Raw genomic sequence first — 12,493 nt, forward strand, 5'->3', positions numbered from 1 at the left:
GATCATTAGTTTATTTTCTCTAGAGTAATCTCTGTGATTACTCTAGCCTATTGCACACCACAGAATTTTTCCTCCCTCCCACTACTTGTTTCCCCAGCTGAAAAAATGGGGCTGACAAGGCTTTTTTTCACCCATGACGATGGTTTGAAATAAAACATGTAAGAAAAACACATGGAGAACACACAGAGCAATAAGTGGTAAAGTAACCTTCACTTTTTAGGCCTCTTTTTCTCTTCGATCAGCCCCCAAAATGCTGTCAGGGAAGATAAGCCTTGGTTTCATTTCTGCTGGTTCCAGGCATTTTGGAGCATGTGCAAAGGCCGTGCAGCTCCGTCTGCAGACACGCAGCTGTACCTCTGGCACTGGAGTGTGTGAGCAAGTGCCCCAGCTGGCGAGCAGCAGCCAGGCAGGCAGGAGAGGCAGCACACCTGGCTGAGCAACGAGGACAGCGGGCCCTGATGAGGTTCAGGTGGGCCCTGGCAGTGGGGAATCGGCACATTTGGTGCGTGTGATCAGTGGCTGAGCGGCCTTCGGGAGCTGTGTTGCTGCAGGAGGCTGCGGGATGGCGGCTGGGCCTGGGGGGACTGCTGGGCTGGAGGCAAAGGAGGGGTGAGTACGTGCCCTGTGGGGTATCCAGCTTCACCCTGCCGTGGCTGTGTCAGGAGGAGTGTGTGTGGGATACTTGTGGTGGGTGTTTCACAAGCCTGTGTGTCTGATTGTGGCACAGGCTGGCATTAAGTTAAAAGAACAGATCTGGAAGGTGTCCCTTGGAGAGCTAACCAAAGGTCAACAGGATTTGGTAACTCTTGTGGGAAGGCAAGTTTAGTCTTGAGCTTGTGACTACCTACATAAAGCTTTCTTCTGTGTGGGGCTTTGACTTCCCTCAGGCCTGCCATGAGACCTGAGGGGATGCTCCAGGGCTCTGTCACTACCTTGTGCTGTGAGGCACTGCTGCATGTGGCAAGTGATGAAGAGAAAACGGTCATTTTCTACTTTCCTTGCTTCAAAATATGTGTTTGTTCATGTTCACAGTTAACATGAAAATTTATATGAAGAAATACAAGGCAGAAAAGAGTTCAAATGCATTGCCTATGAGCTGCTGTTTTCCTGTGGTAAGAGCTTGTTACTGTTAAACGTGCGCTCAAATAGAGCTAGGACACCAGTGTGAAAACACTGCTGTAGCTCGGCCCTGTGGGACAGGATGTGTTTTAACTGCCAGTAGTTCATTCCATGTCTTCCATAACTGCTTACAGGGCTCAGTTAAAATCCCTCTGATGGTCCTGCAGGCAGCCCGTGGTGGGTGAGAGGCAGGTGGTGGCTGCTGCCAGCGAGCAGGGCTCCGTCCGCAGCCCTCACACTGATTGCACCAGCTGAGAGCTGCTTCAGTAGCTGGCAGCCTTACATGAAGGCAAAGGGGTGCCGTGTCTTTCCTAAATGATTGGGAGGTTATTCCTTAAATTCAGGCCAGAGAAGGAACTTAAATGAAGGGGTTTTTCTTATGTCAAACCATGAGCAGCAGAACAGAAGCAAATGTGTAGTGTGTCCACAGTGGTACCGACTGAGGGCAAACAGGCTGACTCGGTTCATGTGCATTGCAACCTTCTGATTTCTGTGTTGCACTGCATTTACTCTGGCCGGGTTGTTGTGGATTCTGTCTGGTTTTGAATGCAGAATTGTAATTGCATGAACAGAAATTGTATGGAGACCACAGCTCTTGTGTTTGGGTGTATATACATACAAAAATATTTGTGTAGATAGATGTATCCATAAGTTTAATAGAAGAGGTAAAGTAGATATAACTTGTAGTTTCATTAAGAAACTTGATTACTTTGTGAACTTTTTGACGTTTCTATCCATGTGTGAAGTGAAAACTTGAGAAAGACTCTGCCTGCACATCCTTTTATATCATAACTTATAAATGCAGAGTTAAAACATGAGAGGGAATTGCCACAGCACACATTTGGACCTCCCTCTGAGAGGAAAGAGGGGAAAAATATCTGTTGAACACAGGATACCCTCTGTGCAGGAAAGGAAATGCTAGATAATAATCCTGATAACCTTTATATAGAGCTGTCAGCTCCTAATGGAAGTCTCGTATGTGTTCCATTTGGAGCAGGCAGATGGCAAAGAAGAAGGTAAAAGATGCTGTAAATTAATATATTAGCTTCCTTTGCCTTGCCTTCTCCAACTGTGAGCTTGTGAACTCCATGAAGGGGTTACTGAGTCAGTAGGAATCAACACATAGTCCATCAATCCTTTCTCTATCACCTGGCTGATGATTCCCAAAGCATCATATCTGCTTCCAGGCAGTCTGTGGCTGAAAGGGAGACTGAGGAGGAGGGGAGAGCTTTATGTGTTGGGGTGGGGTTTTGTCTTTTGAGGGTGCTTTTTTTTTAAGTAGGGATTATGGTTTGCAGAGAAACTCTCAAGGAGGATTGCTTAGTACCCATCTATGGTATGTTTGACTTTCCTTGGCTTCCTGAACTCAGTACTTGTTCACCAAAGAGTGAAATAAATCCTGTGGGAATGGGGAGGGGAGAAAAAATTCAGGCAAGACTGAAGCTGTCTTAGCTCTTAAGTATGTGGAAACTGAAGTGCATCCCTGAGAGGCTCCTGCTGAGATGCTAATAACTGGTCTGCTCACCCCTATTACCCTGAATCTCTTCCAGTTTTCTTGCCAAAACGAGTGGTGTTTTCAGTCATATTCCAAGTAAGGAGAAGTCAAAATGTAACCTTACACCAGTGAGCTTTAGAGGCAGCTTTGCAGAGGCCATGAAGTGCTTTTTCTGCCAAGTGTATGGGCAGAACTTTCAGCAGGAACCATGGGCCTGTCAGTAGGTTTGACCTGAGACAGTTGGGCCCTGTGGCCAGAAGGGAAAGTGTCCATAAAACTTTAGTCTGCAGCAGAGTCCTGTACATCTCCAGGACTTCAGTTTCCATGGGTTTTGACAAATTATTTTTATTATGTTGATTATCTGTGGCTCCTCCTCTCTGGAGCTGGCTTTGATTTTTAATCTGACTTTTCTGACACTTGGCAGTCAGAAACAGAGGAATTTGGAATCTTAGTTCAGCATTGTATTTCTGCACTGGTATCTTCATTATTACGTACAGCCTCCAATATATTTAATGCTCAGTGCATGCAGTATGTATAACTGGGGCGGGGGGGGGGGTAATGCTGTGTTTACTGAGTTGGTCATACTTGCAATTACTTACCTGTTTTATCAGATAGGGTCCCTTCTCATCTCTTGGATCAGCTTCTGCAACTGAGTGGAGCATCTCTTTTTTCAGAATAAAAGCTACAAAAATATATTTTTTTTCACCAGAGATGTGGGAAATTGCAGTTAGTTGCTCAATGTAATTAAAATAAAGTACAGGTGATATGGAAACTTGGGTACAAAGCAATCCCATTGCTCAAGTCCACATTTTCTTTTTTTTTCCAATGACATAATAGATTTTCCAGTTGTTATTGACAGACTTCAGAAGGCTATATCTCATATTCAGACAGGTTGAGTAATTCTTGATATTGCAGGCATTGGGGCAGCCTTAGAGAGACTCATAGTCTTTCAGCACAGATGGAATTTGCTGTTAGATTTTTCACATCACAAAAGCTGCACTTTCTAAACTGTTGTAAACTTAACGGATGGGAGGAGCCAACAGATTTTCTGGTGTAGGAAAGAAAACAGTTTTCAGCACAATGTTATCAATGGTGATAATACAGTAAGAACCTAAGAAAAATCATATTAATATCAGAATGAATGTGTTAACTTTGAATTATATTTTCCTTATTAATTGACCTTTTTTTTCCCCTCATGAAAGTAGCTTTAACATTTCCTTGAAATTGATTTGCAAGGAGGCGTGTCCATCAATTAAATTTTTAAAGGAATATATAAATGCACCATGACTCTGCTTCCATTAAACAGAGACCACATGGCAGCCTGTAGTTGTATCCTAATAAGCAGATCAGCCTGCAAGGACATGTGTGGGGGAAACAGTGATGCTGGGCAGCCACTGAGTCACCAGCCCTGTGACCCCCTCTCTGACTATGTGCTGCTTTGCAGAAGCCACATCCATTGTTTCAGTTGTTCTAGTTAGTCACATTCAAGACAGTGCTGCAAACATTAAAAAGGAAAGGAAGGAGAACCCCTGGTATGTACCAGGATTTTTGCATTGAGTCTGGTGTGCTCCCAGCTGTCATTCGGCTGGGACAGTGGGACGCTGAGGAGACTCAGCCTCTCTCAGTGCCGGGCTGCAGCTGCTGAGATGCCTGGGGCACAGTGCTTGTTCCAGGAACACAACGTTTTGTTGATTCCACAATTAAATGCTATGGGATTTTAATTTGCTCTTTAGTCATTTTTCATTTCCTTAATTTTTGGCATTCAGATGCAATTTTGTTGAAAAGATTGCTGGGGGACATGAACACTTTCCTGGAGCTGAAAGTGTGATTAGCAAAGAACTTCCCTAAGATCTCCTCCTTAACACCCATCCCTTTCCCTAGGGAAGGGCTGGGCTTGCTGTGAGGGCTATGGCTTGAAATGCACACATAAGTTTTGCGGTTACAGGAAGCCCCAGTAGAGGTTTGTTGAGGGGCTTGGCTGCATTGATGTGCTGGTGTTACAATTAGCTCTTCTGTTTCTAGATTGTGGACTGAAATTCATGAATCTGCTTGGGATTCCAGGCCATGCAAGGAACAGAAGGAATTAAGGCATCTCACAATGTAGCTCATGGTGTTGTTCCCCTCAGGGTCTGCAGCCTTCTGTGTTCAAATGCCTGGCACAGCATGTGTGTCTGCATCCTGTCATGTGTTCTTAGTCCATGCTCTAAACCTGGCAATGACCCCCTTATTGGAGAAACTGATGTATCTGCCATTTGGGAATGAAGAGACTTTTCTGCCCCTAAATCCCAGGACTGCCCTTGCCTTTGGTGTATAAGTGCTACTCCGAGTTTGTTTTACACTTGCATTTTGTCAGACATTACCAGTGGTGTATAATTTAAGGGATTATATTTATCTGTTGGTAACTCTGGGTTGGTCCCAAACAAGGTGGTCTGCTAAAATCAGCTTGTGTTTGGGAATTGGCCCCAGCACTATTTACTAATTCCTGAAATGCAAGGGAGAAACAATTCTAATGTTCATCTGTGTGAAAGATGTTTGGCAATATAATGTTTTTCTATGGAAATAACTCCTTATTCAATGATTAATTATTGTAAAGGCTATGTAAATATTTTGTTTTCCTCCTGCAACAATATGAAACTCAACTGGGGTACTTGTATCTTCTCACATGAATGCTTTCACAGAAAGATTTCTTTGGGCAGGCTATTGTCCTCCTTTTACTTGGGAGTTAGGTGTCTAAAGGACTTCTAGGGCATATTGTCCTGAAAACTGGGGAATTCCACCCTGAGGTGAAGCAGAAATGTATTGGAAGCATCTGGTATTTATTGTGGTTAGGCATAACCAGAAGTTTTGTTCTGCTCATGTAATCCATCTTCTGTTACTGTAAGGACCAGCTGAATTTCCTTGGTAACAAACACCCTTCCTCTGTTCCCAGAAAGCTTCAGCTTTCTTGCAACATCCAGAACCAAGGAAACTTCAGATGACCCATTCCTGTGATATCAAAATCTCTATGTGATCTGTTCACACTGGGAGAATAGTGTTCAGTTCTACTGCAGCATGAGGCTGCTTAATAGGACTTTCCTATTTTCCAAATAGGAGTGCAGTATGAAATAAAACATAAATCTGCCCTTTGATTTCTGCAAAGGGAAAAATGTATAAAAGAGTATGGTGATCTCATTATTCCAATTGTTTTTTCATTGAGAAATAGGAATAAAGCTTGTGCTACCAGAACAAGTTCTGTCAGAAGAGGTGGGCATCCCAGCTGTGAACTAGGACATGCAAGAATGTTTAAGGTTTTTGTCCTAGCCAGCTTATATGGACAAACTCTGCTACTCCCTGGAATATTCTTATTAATAACTAAAACACATACTTTTTTAATTTACCATGGATTAAGCTGTCAGGTTTCATCTTGCTGGCGAGACTGAAGAACAGGGAGATGTCTGGCTGCAGGTGAAGATTGCCCTTTGCTAGGAAATGCTGAGGTCTCTTTGGAAGGGGACCAAGAGGCTTTCTTTCTTATATATTCCTTTAATTGCCTTTTGCTGTCCCCTGTGCCTTGCAGACCATGATATGAGGGGCAGATCAGTGAATGCCAACCCCAGCTTGGCTTTTAACAGCAGAATTTCTTCAGGTCATAACTCAATTTTTCCCTCTGCCAGGGTAACTGTGTGTGGAAACCTCTAATGCTGGACTTCTTAAAGCTGCAAGCCCCAACATGACTACAGGGTTGTTGCTTTGCACCTGGCTGTGTATTTCTGCTCTGAAAAAAAAGAGCCTCTAGGCTCTAATGCTGTGAGTAGCCCAACATGAGGGAGATATTTCAGCTAAACCTTGGTCCTTGATTATCAGGGGTATGATACACCACTATATGTCCAGGTGCACCAGACTTGGATCCAAAAATGGAGTGTGAGGCCTCTCTTCCTGGCCCACGTGCCCATATCATTTGCAGCAAAGGTGTTGCTTCCTCTTGTGTAGTCTCTGTATCTGTTTTTCCTTGTTTGAGCTCTTCCCTGGGGTTTGGGTGGGCAAGATCCCAGATAGTCCTGCCTCCTGAAGATGGTATCCTAAGATGAAGGAATGTGTTTGGTTTTGCATATGCAGATTTCTGAACAGATTCACAGCCATAGAGGTAGGTTAGCAGGTTCATGGTTCCAGCTTTTCTAGAAGTTTACCCTTTAGATACAAATGCTGAAGGAGCTGGGTCTGGTGTCCCTGCAGCCAAGTGGCCCATCTACTCCCTCTTAGTTTTTCTGTCAGTGCAGGATAACTCTGTAGATAGCACAAACAATTCATCACAGGTATTGAGAGCAATACAGGGACATCTGGATGGCATTCTAGGTACTGTGCTACCTGTGAAACTGCATTTTATGTTGTCGTGGCCAAGGCTGTAGCTGGACAATTAGAAGGAGAAGAATTTGCTAACTAGCATGCAAATTGAAGTTTTCTAGGCATTTAAACAGTTTACAGGATACTCCATTTTAATTTATGTAAACCCTTCCAGCAAGGAGGCAGAAAGGGATTTACCAAGCTTGGAAATAATTAAAATCATGGTGAAATTTTCCTCACAGGTACTAAATGTGACATAGTGTGTGGTCTCTCTGACAGGGTAGCTTTCCCTATAAATGGAGAAGTGCAACATCAGATGTTTCAATGCATGCACAGAGATAAATAGTTTTTATGACATATTAAGAACAGTTTGGTTTATGGCTTTTTAGATGTATCTTAAAATCTTGTTTTATAATGACTTTAGCAGAGCTGTCCAATTTCCAAGATGTGCTTCTAAAGCAGGATGAGGTTTGTACCTGGTTTTTATTAACTACATTACCAGCTAAAAATAAACCAAGTTGCAGACAGCAGTGTAGACCCTCAATGTGTTTCATTAAAAGTAATAATAATTCTTGAGGGCATGGAGGCAGAAATCAAGCTCTTTTTGTCTCCTGGAATCTGTTTTGCTCATCTGGGAGAAGAAAGTAACCTGACAGTCTTTGAAATTTACTGATATTCGTTAAGATCACTGGACTTTGAATGGAGCTGTAGTTAATTATGAACTTTAACCCCATGTTTTAGTGTATTCCTGGACAAAAAATGTGGCTTTGTCGTGCCTTGCAGGCTATTGGCAGAGAAGTTCTCTGATAGTGTGTATAAAAGGATCCTGGGGTCCTGTGTCAAAAGTTGAAAACTGCAAGTGCAGAATTACAATTAGGGTGGTCTGATTTTTTTTTTTTTTTTTCCTTTTAAACCAGCATAGGGATGTGGTGATTCTCTCTAATTTGTTCTTTACTCATGTCTGAGTGTCTTTGTGATGAAGGGACTCAGACCTAGGAGTTAAAGTTTCAGTGGAGGAATTCATAGGACCTCTGCAGGAGTCCAAGCCTTTCACTGAGCACAGGTTGAGGGCCAGTACCTTGAAAAAAGCAATAGTAAAAATATATGTAGTCTGGCCAAAGCTAGACAAAGGAAAAGAAATATCCTAGAAAAACACTGGGCTACTTTCCAGCCTTACTGTGTAAGCCTGTGCTGCTACTGAAATTAGTTTACTCAAGAGTCATATGTCTCTGAAGCCTGTCTTTTCAAATTGTGCTGCTATTTAGCAGTCAGAACTAAAAGGCAATAAACCACATGCATTTAAGCTGAAAACATGATGTACCTCCTTATAAATTTGGAGATCACTTCTGTGGCACAGTCTAAGCATGCTGGGTTTGGTGAGCATCTGTAAACACATGTTTTTGTGTATTGGATAAAAGACTCTAAAAATTTGAAGTAGAGTTTTGATACCTGTTTTTGATAACTAAATATAATGTTTTTGGAGCCTGGGAAATCATACATTCTGCAAGGGATTTTGACCAATATCTATGCAAGAATGAGAGAGCAAAGGAAAAAATTCTGACCCACAAACCAAACACTAGAAAGGAAAAGGTAGAGTTCTAATTTCTAGTTATTTTTGAAGTGTATTCAGTGGCCTGGATTCCCTGCAAATTCAGATTTGCATTGGCATAAATTGTAATTTGTGTCCTATATTTAAAATTTAACTTTCAGCATGCAGTAAATTTAAAAAAAAAAAAAAAAAAAAAAAAAAAAAGTCAGTAAAAGGTAATGGCCAGATTAGGGACTTAGGTGTTTGCAAATGTGTGGCTCTGTGGGTTTTCCTGTCGTAAAGTCTGACCACAAAGTTTGACTGAAGACATGCTGTGCATTGACCATAGTTGTATTGATATTTGGAAACATGAGAATAGATAAGAGTATTTTACAAGGTATTTGATTTTTAAAAAGCTAAGGGGAAAGCTTAGATTCTTTGATTACGTGATGACCATTACAATAAATACAGACTTCTACACTAAAACTCAGTGAGCAAACAAGGCACTACTGTTTATTATCCATGTCTTAAATTGCATGGCTGCTTCACCTACTGCCAAAGGTAAGTTTGCTGCAGGTAGTGCTTAATCGATCCTACAAGTATCAAAGACACTGAAGTGCTATTTAGAAGTGTAAAAGGATTTAAATCTTTTGAAGATGAGAGGCATTTTCAACAGTTGGTCACACCTGTGTGCCCTCTTCCCAGTGGTTTGGGAGTGGTTCTTTGTTAGAGCCCTTACTTGGGAAGCATCCTGGACCAACCTTGCTCCTGTAGGCACCTGGTTCCTGAAGTCAAGTGGGGAATTCCCCCCTCCTCTGTGCTGGCCCAGACCTTCAGGGAGAGCCAGCAGTACATGTGGTTCCTGTTAGTTCAGAAAACAGAAACATCTGGGGAAGACGTGAATGACTCTACTGGCTTAGTTCAGCAGGAGCAAAGTCTCTGACAGTTCGTTCTGGACAGAGAGATCCTGTCTATAATGATTGTGGAAATAAAGCAGGGAGCAAATGCACATAAAATCACATAAAATCCAGTTCAAAACAGCAGGAGATGGGCACTCATGCTGTCTTACATGGCCTTTCTCTCTTTCTGCTTGTGGGGATCCCTCCTAAAGAAAGTGAAGGGAAAGATTTTCTCATCCAGTAGGAGTAGGGAAGGATGCTGTGGAAGAACACTTCCTAGGGACTGCAAAGTGTTTCCCAGGGTTATGCCCATATGGGCTTAACTTTAAGAAGAAAGGAAAGTGAACCAGTGGTAAATAAATTTGCTATGTGTTTACTGTAAAAAATCTGAAGGAAAATGCTTATAGCACTGTGGGCAGTTGTTATTAACATGAAGGTAGAACGACTAGACCAGCTCCAGAAGGCCCTGCTTCATCAGGCTGCCAGGTCAGATGACTTCCAGAGGTTCCTTCTCATCTCCACCAGTCTGACTCTGTGACATCAGGTGGTTGGGTTAGACTGTGCAACATGGCCTAGCTAAACCAGTGTGGCTTATTTCCTCAATCCCTAAGGAAATGTGTCCCACCAGCATAAGAGTATTGTTTTTTTCCTAATCTAACTGCACCACCAATGATGTTCTGTGGCTTAACATTTCTGTTTCTAAGCAGGGCAGAAGAAAATACATTTCTCTAGCATTTGGTGTAGAAGCAGTAAAGGCAGGACATGGCACATCAATAACCTGAATGTGTTTGGTATGAGGAGGCTGGCTGAGGGGCAGATGGCATGAATTGCCCTTTGCAGGGATGTGTGCTGTGTGTCACAATCACAGCCTGTGGTCCCTAGGGTACCCTGGGGAGTTGTTGTAGTGGGGATGGGGCTAATTACCATTAGCAGCTGCTCATGTTCTCTCTCCTCACTTTCATTCTCCTCCATGGGATAAATTATTTCTTTCTATTCTCTTTGGCCTGTTATTTCTCCTTCTCACTTCTCAACTGTCCCAATTTTCCCTATACTTATTCCTCTGAACACAGAGAATCTTCTTTGCTATTGACCCTGAAGAACAACTGCTTCTATTAGCATATGATCAAGTTTAGCTGGATTTCCCTAGAAGGCAGAGAGTGCCTTTGTCATAAAAATGAAAATTAGTAACTTTGGCTTGAGTTAAGTCAGATAATTGACTTTTGCCACCTAGACATGGTGTATTTCAGGGAAGTTTCTGAAGAAAGGAGAGGGATGACAAATCCTCAGGGAGGAACTTGTTCATAATTACATAAAGACCTTGGCTGTATATGAATGTAAGGATGCAGGAAGCTGTGCTAACTGGATCTTTGCTAGGGAAAATGTTATATGCTAATGGCAACACAGTCTGGGGCTATAAAAAGAGCTAAAGAAGTCCAGTCACTTCATTAACTGGCTCTTCATAAATCCTAGGAAAAGCAATCTGTCCTCTTGAGAGTAAAAGTTAAGCTTAGTATCCAAGCTCGTGCATCTCTTCTGCTTTCACTGTTTCAGTCATGCAGACAATTGATGGAGCATCTATTTATTCCAGGAACTTTCCTTTCTGTTCTGCTGACCAGTTTTATGGCTTTATACTCAATAAAAACTACTGTGTACACTTAACTCCGGGAACAGGCTAGAGCTATTTACTCAAGCAGAAAAGTATTGTATTAGGGTGAGAGATCCCCTGTGAAGATAGGAAAGGAATCTTGCTGGCTTTAAGTAAGGTGTGAAGATATTTGAACAGCATTATATAGTGAATACATTGTATAGTGAATACATTGAATACAATGTTTTGTGTTCTGTCTCTGCTGATGACTTCAAGGAAATTACCTTAACCTTCAAATGCAGAGAACAAGATTGTCAGTGTGCTGTAAGTCTGCACACACAGGTGCTAAATATCTCAGTCTTAATGCCATCAGGAGTAGGGGTTCTTTTGTTCAAAGTTTCAGTTCAGGTATGATGTCACTGGAGGATCTGCCTTGTAATTCTGTGGAGAACCTTGTCAATTTAAATATTTATTTATTCCAGATTTTTTTTTCTTTCCCTTCTTTATGGCAATTCTTCCTTGTTTGATTTTTTTTTTTTTTTTAAGACTATTTGTGTAGTTTCTGACCAAAGCCCCACTGGCTGATCTGCCCTCAGCTCGCTGTAGCACTGATGCTCCTCATGTACTGGAAAGATGCTGGCTGGGCAGGATGTTAGGCACATGAGAGAAAGAATTCTTACCCAGAGAAAACTGGTGGAAAACACCTCTCTTTTGTTTCTGTGCCACCTGGAAGGGTTGCTCAGAAAGCTTCCCTGAAGGGCATATTGTTCTGGAGCATAGGTTCAGCTCTCTTCTGCCAGAAACAGAGAGATGAACAGAGTTATGTCTTGGAACAAGTTGAAGCACAACGCTGTGTTCCAGCAGCAGTACACGTAAATGAAGGGAAGGAAAATGAGCTTTGTTACAATGAGACAGAGGTTCATTTAGGAGTCTCATTTTTTCATTAGGGTAATTATTGTGAAGTTTTAGTTTACTTTCTGGTAGCACCTTTTAAAACTTGAATTATCTAAATTTCCTGAACCACAGAAGATTAATAACCTCACAATTTATGCTTTTCCTCTGTAGAGTGAAAAAGTGTAATTAAAAAGATGATATACAGTTGGATTAAATTTTTGAACTGCAGCTTGAAAATACTTCACAGAATACAAAGCATAAAAGAAGCATGGGGTATTGTTGCACTTTCTTCTGCAGACAATTGCAATCTGCAGACTTGCTTTGTGAAGTCAGACTTTGTCTTGCTCAGTCAATCTTGCTTTTGTACTGGGAGCAAGGTGTCCCACTCCACATGTCCACTTCTATTATGATGAGCAGAACAGTCTAAATAAGTGGAGGGTGTTTTGTTATTTTTAGGTGAGAAAATGTGATTATGTGAAATCCCATTTGTTATCATGAGAGGTTTAGAAGCCTGATTCTGCATGATAACAGTTATGCTCTTACCAGAGAGCATAACAGAGAGCATCTCCAGGGAGATTGTGGAAATAAAGCCTAGTTTGAGCCACCACTGAAAATATACCAATAATACCAGAGATTAAGCCTAGTTCTGGAGC

General features: G+C 41.9%; 1 protein-coding gene across 4 annotated transcripts in view; it reads left to right on the forward strand.

The window, feature by feature from the left end:
- Positions 1–238: 238 nt before the first annotated feature.
- Positions 239–12,493, forward strand: part of EIF2AK2 (eukaryotic translation initiation factor 2 alpha kinase 2) — a 117,557-nt gene continuing 105,302 nt past the window's right edge. For all 4 annotated transcript variants that reach the window (XM_053937436.1, XM_053937440.1, XM_053937439.1 and 1 more), the window contains exon 1: positions 239–469. The gene's annotated coding sequence lies outside the window, so the exon portion shown is untranslated. The remainder of the gene's footprint in view (positions 470–12,493) is intronic.

This window comes from Vidua chalybeata, chromosome 3, assembly GCF_026979565.1.
Source record: "Vidua chalybeata isolate OUT-0048 chromosome 3, bVidCha1 merged haplotype, whole genome shotgun sequence".
NCBI classification, from domain to species: Eukaryota; Metazoa; Chordata; class Aves; order Passeriformes; family Viduidae; genus Vidua; species Vidua chalybeata.